The sequence below is a fragment of the Heterocephalus glaber genome, unplaced genomic scaffold (assembly GCF_053883595.1).
Source record: "Heterocephalus glaber isolate CG9 unplaced genomic scaffold, H.glaber_assembly_v1.0 deba00001454, whole genome shotgun sequence".
NCBI lineage: Eukaryota > Metazoa > Chordata > Mammalia > Rodentia > Bathyergidae > Heterocephalus > Heterocephalus glaber.
The window spans coordinates 11,181,950-11,187,850 of record NW_028258303.1 but is presented as its reverse complement, the minus strand read 5'-3'; the positions used below and the strand labels follow the sequence as shown (position 1 = coordinate 11,187,850).

Genomic DNA, 5,901 nt, shown 5'->3' with positions numbered 1-5,901 from the left:
GAAATAAATTTGACAACTTCTAAGAAGTAACGTGGAAGACAAACTAATGAAATTAACTCTGGAGGAAATATAAAATTTGAATAGTACCTATTAAAGAAAGTATATTCCTAGCTTGAAAACCTACCTATATGACAACAGCAGGCTCATATACATTTTAACTGATAAATTATATCAAACAATTAAAGCAGAAAAAAGAAGGAACACTTCTCCCCTCATTTTAGGAACTCAACATTGTGCTAATCCTAAAACTGGATAAAGATAATAGAAGAAAAAAATATGAACATAGATAGAAATTTGTTTAACAAAACAAACTATTAGAAGTCAGATCTGGTAGTATGTAGAAAGTGGTTTTGTTATAGGGATGGCAGTGTTGGTTCAGCATTAGAAGATCCACCCCCAAAAGTCATCATTTTAACAGAGGAAAGGAAAAAGCCATATGATCCTGTCACTAGTTAGAGAAAAAGTATTGGACTAGATTCTATAGCTGTTCATGGTAAAAGCTATCAGGAGACTAGAAGTAGAACAGAACCGTCTCAAGAAATTAAAGACATGTACTCCATACTTCCAGTGAGAATGCCTTATATGAATGGAGAAGATACAATGCTTTCTCCTTAAGGTGGGAAACAAGGGCAGATATGCTTACTCTTTATCTGTCCATTAAACTTTGAAACCTAGTCCCCACCAAAATAGTCTGGCAATAAAATGACACAACTAGGATAGGATTGGCAAGGCAGAAGCAAAATCTTTATTTGTAGATGAAATGATCATCTACAGAGAAAATACTAAGAAATCTCTAGGAGCCCCTAGAACTTGTACTTGAATTTAGCAGGATTAGAAAACACAAGGTATATATAAAAATTCAGGTCTGTGTATACTTGCCATAAATGAAGAATTGGACATTGAAATTTAAAAGTTATGTAGGAGTACAAAGGACCTAGAAAATTTTTTTTAAAAAGGGTTGGAAGACATTTAGTACCTAATTTCAAGACTTCTTCTAAAGCTACAGTAATCAAGGCAGTGTTGCTGTAAGGAAAGACATATAGATCATTCAAATAAAACAGAGAATCTAGAAATAGAACCACACATATATGGTCCACTGAGTTTTGAAAGATTATTTAACATTAGCATTTTATAGAATATAAACTCAATTCAAGAGCTGAGGAAGAGATAGTGTTTTCAGCAAACGGCACTAGAACACCTGGTATCCGTATATAAAAAATTAACCTCAACCTTTTATTTCCATACATGAAAATAACTTGAAGGGATCTATGAACCTAAATATGAAAGCCTAAAAGTATAAAATTTTAAGAAGAAATTATAAGGGAAAATGTTTATGAATTCAGGGTAGGCAAGAACTGCCTAGGATACAAAAACATGATGTATAAAAGAAAAAAAACTGATAAATGAGATTCCATCAAAATTTAAAACTTTAAATGACATCATTAACATGAAAAGTAGTCCTTAAACAAACCATATGTACAATGCATTTAACCTCTGACCAGAATACATAAAGAACTCTTACAGCTCATTAATAGACAACCCTATTAAAAAGTAGACATAAGATGATGATAAATAGCCAGTATAGCACAAGGAAAGGTGTGTGACTCTAGAATCAGAAAAATACTAATCAGTACAATAACAAGATTGAATTATACACTCATTAGGGAGATGAAGTTAAAAGTTTTAAAAGCCTTGTCATGACTTTTTCTTTTTGTTGGATTCTCCCCCTTTGCGTTTAATTTGTCATGCCCAGTGGATTCATTCTGCTGGGCTTCCTGGGGTTGTGATCCTCATTGTCTTTTCCTACAATATTGTCTAAAATTTTTTGGAGTGCTGGTTTGATATTCATGAAGTTCCTGAGGTGCTCTTTATCATGAAAGTATCTTATTTCTCCATCCGTTTTGAAAGATTCTTTTGCAGGGTACATCAATCTGGGTTGGAGGCTGTTTTCCTTTAGGGCATGAAATACATCATTCCAAGCTCTTCTCGCTTTGACAGTTTGCATTGAGAAATCTGCTGTGATTCTGATGAACTTTCCTCTGTATGTGATTTGTTTCTTTTTTCTCACTGCTTGTAGAATTTTGTTCTTCTGTTGGATTTCTGGAATCCTAACTATTATATGCCTATGTGTAGATTTTTTTTATCAAGGCTATTTGGTGTCCTATGTGTCTCACTTATCTGTATGTCAAGTTCTTTTCCCCTCCTTGGGAAGTTTTCTGCCATCACTTCTGTGAACAGTTTTTTTATGTCATCTGTACTCTCTCCTCTTTCTTCATTGACTCCAATCAGTCTTATGTTATTCTTCTTTGCATCACCTAGCAGCTGCTGAATTGATTTCTCATGTTCCTTTACAATTTTAAAGCATTTTTTCTTTTCCTGGTCACTAATTGCAATCTTTTCTTCTATATCTGAAATTCTATCCTCACATTGGTTCATTCTGATGTGCAGACTTTCTATGGAGTTTTTAATCTCCTGGAAATCTGTTTGCATCTGTTTTATGGATTCCATTTGTTTCCTATGTTGGGATTCCATTATGTTCCTCAGAACCTCTATTTTTTTATCTGTGTCCTCTCTCGATTTATTAATCATGTCTTGCACCATGAGCAAAATCTTTGCTGTTATCTGAGTAATTATTTCTGATTTCATTTTTTCCAGATCCTCTTTTGTTGCCAGTTCAGAGAGTCCAGGTGGTTGAGTATCAGATTGTTCCATCTGGTTTCCCTTTGGGGTTGCTCTAGGTGATCCAGAAGTCTGTTTTTGAGGCTTGTTTACATGTCTTCTCATTTCCACGGTGGGGCGGGGGTGTTTCTGGCACCTGAGGGGCTCACCTTCTCTGCCCTAGGAGTTTGGGTTGGCAGCGGGGAAGCTTCCTTCAGGTGCTGGGACCAGCTCAGCTTCTCTGCCCTAGGAACTTGGGATGGCAGTGGGGGAGCTTCCTTCTGGGTGCTGGGACAGCTCAGCTTCTATCACATAATATATTCTTTAGTTTCATCTGTGCCCCCTTGGTTGATTAGAAGGGTGTTATTTAATTTTCATGTGTATATGGACTTTGCTGTTGATTTCCAATTTCATTGCACTATGGTCAGATAATATGTATGGGATAATTTCAATTCCTTTACATTTACCTAAACATGTTCTATGGGCCAGTATGTGACTTATTTTGGAGAATATCCCATGTGCAGCAGTGAAGAATGTATATTCTGAAGGTTTGAGTTAGACCTCTATAGATACCTACTAAGTCCATCTGTTCACAAGTATGGTTCAGTTCTACTATTTCTTTGTTGATTTTTTTGTCTAATTGATCTGTTTGTGACAATGGGGTATTAAAGTCTCCCATTAAAATTGTGTTAGTACTTATTAGATTTTTCATGTCCATAAATATTTGCTTTATACACTTGTGTGCACCAATATTTAGTGCATATATATTTATAATTGTTATCTTTTCTTCTTGAAGTTTTCCCTTAACAAGTATGTAGTGACTCTGCTTCTGCTGCTGCTCATGGAAGTCCCACTGTGGCACTGTCCTGGAGGCTGTCCCCCAGGAGCTGTCTGAGGTTGTGGCCGGGGGCTGGGTGCTGGTCTTGGGCATGGGTGGCATTTGTTGCGAGCTCCTGAAGAACCTCATGCTCACTGGCTTCTCCCACATCGACCTGATTGATCTGGATACTATTGATGTCAGCAACCTCAACAGGCAGTTTTTGTTTCAAAAGAAACACTTTGGAAGATCAAAGGCACAAGTTGCCAAAGGAAGTGTACTACAGTTTTACCCAAAAGCTAATATTGCAGCTTATCATGATAGTATCATGAACCCTGACTACAATGTGGAAATTTTTCAACAGTTCATATTGGTTATGAATGCATTAGATAACAGAGCTGCCTGAAACCATGTTAATAGGATGTGTCTGGCAGCTGATGTCAATCTTATTGAGCGTGGGAATGCTCATTACCTTGGACAGATAACTACTATCAAAAAGGGTGTGACTGAGTATTATGAATGTCACCCTAAGCCAACCCAGAGAACATTTCCTGGCTGTACAATTCATAATACACCCTCAGAAACCATTCATTGCATCATGTGTGCAAAATATTTGTTCAACCAGTTGTTTGGGGAAGAAGATGCTGATCAAGAAGTATCCCCTGAAAGAGCTGACCCTGAAGCTGCCTGGGAACCAACAGAAGCTGAGGCCAGAGCTCAAGCATCTAATAAAGATGGTGACATCAAATGTATTTCCACAAAGAAATGGGTTAAATCAACTGGATACGATCCAGTTAAACTTTTTACTATGCTTTTTAAAGATGATATCAAGTATCTATTGACAATGGACAAACTGTGGCTTAAAAGGAAACCTCCAATTCCATCGGACTGGGCTGAAGTACAAAATAAAGGAGAGGAAAACAACACATCAGATCAATAAAATGAACCTCAGTTAGGTCTGAAAGACCACCAGGTTCTAGAGATGTGAAGAGCTATGCAGATCTTTTCTCAAAGAGCATTGAGACTTTGAGAGTTCACTTAGCTGAAAAAGGGGATGGAGCTGAGCTCATATGGGATAAGAATGACCCATCTGCAATGGATTTTGTCACCTCTGTGGCAAACCTCAAGGTGTATATTTTCAGTATGAATATGAAGAGCAGATTTGATATAAAATCACTGTCAGGAAACATTATTTCTGCTATTGCTACTATTAATGCAGTGATTGCTGGGTTGATAGTATTAGAAGGATTAAAGATTTTATCATGAAAAATAGTTCAATGTAGAACAATTTTTTTTAATAAGCAACCAAACCCAAGAAAGAAGCTTCTTGTTCCTTGTGCACTGGATCCTCCCAACCCCAATTGTTATGTATGTGCCAGCAAGCCAGAGGTGACTGTATAGCTGAACATCCAGAAAGTGACTGTTCGCACCTTGCAAGGTAAGATAGTGAAAGGGAAATTTGCTATGGTTGCACCATAAGTTCAAATTGAAGATGGAAAAGGAACGATCCTAATATCTTCAGAAGAAGGAGAGACAGAAGCTAATAATCATAAGAAGTTGTCAGAATTTGGAATTGGAAATGGCAGCTGACTTCAAGCATATGATTTCCTTCAGGACTACAATTTATTGATCAACATTCTTCATAGTGAAGACCTAGGGAAGGATGTTAAATTCAAAGTTGTGGGTGATGCCCCAGATAAAGTAGGACCCAAACAAGCCAAAGATGCCACCAAAAGCATAACCAATGGCAGCAATGATGGAGCCCAGCCTTCCACCTTCACAGCACAAGAGCAAGATGATGTGCTCATAGTTGACTCAGACAAAGAAGATCCTTGAAATAATGCTGACAATAATGAAGATTAAAGAAATCGCAAGAGGAAATTAGATGAGAAAGAGAATATTAGTGCAAAGAGGTCTTATATGGAATAGAGGGAAGAGCTTGATTATGTCATAGCATTAGATCGAACACAAAAAACCCTTACTCTGTCAGCTCATCTGGGCACCACAAGATCATTTTTTATGTCCTTTTTCCAAAGGGAAAACTAACACCAGGGATTTGAAAGTGATTCTGCTTCCTTTGAAAGCATTCATTTTGCTAGAACTATCAGAAACATTGCAGTATGCTGTATTGAAAGTAGGAATATAGTTTTTAAACCCTTTGAACAGATTGTGTGCATAACCAGTTATGAGATAAAATAACACAATTCATGTTACCTTTTTACTGTAAAATGATACCTAAGGGTATCATTTAATAGTTTAAAAATATTGTGGTTTAGTAAAGTTGATACCTGGTTATAAATATTATGCCTTTATTTTTGGCTAGAAGAATTATTTTTAGCCTAGCTCTAACCATTTTCATACTCTTAACTGAGACAGATTCAAAGAAATATCAAGTGCTAGGCATTGAAACCTGTTTTTAAATGTTA

At 36.7% G+C, this 5,901-nt stretch overlaps 1 pseudogene; it reads left to right on the top strand.

Annotated features, from left to right (window-relative positions):
* The first annotated feature begins 3,587 nt into the window (after positions 1-3,587).
* On the top strand, positions 3,588-5,521 carry LOC101700643 (SUMO-activating enzyme subunit 2 pseudogene; annotated as a pseudogene).
* Positions 5,522-5,901: the final 380 nt, after the last annotated feature.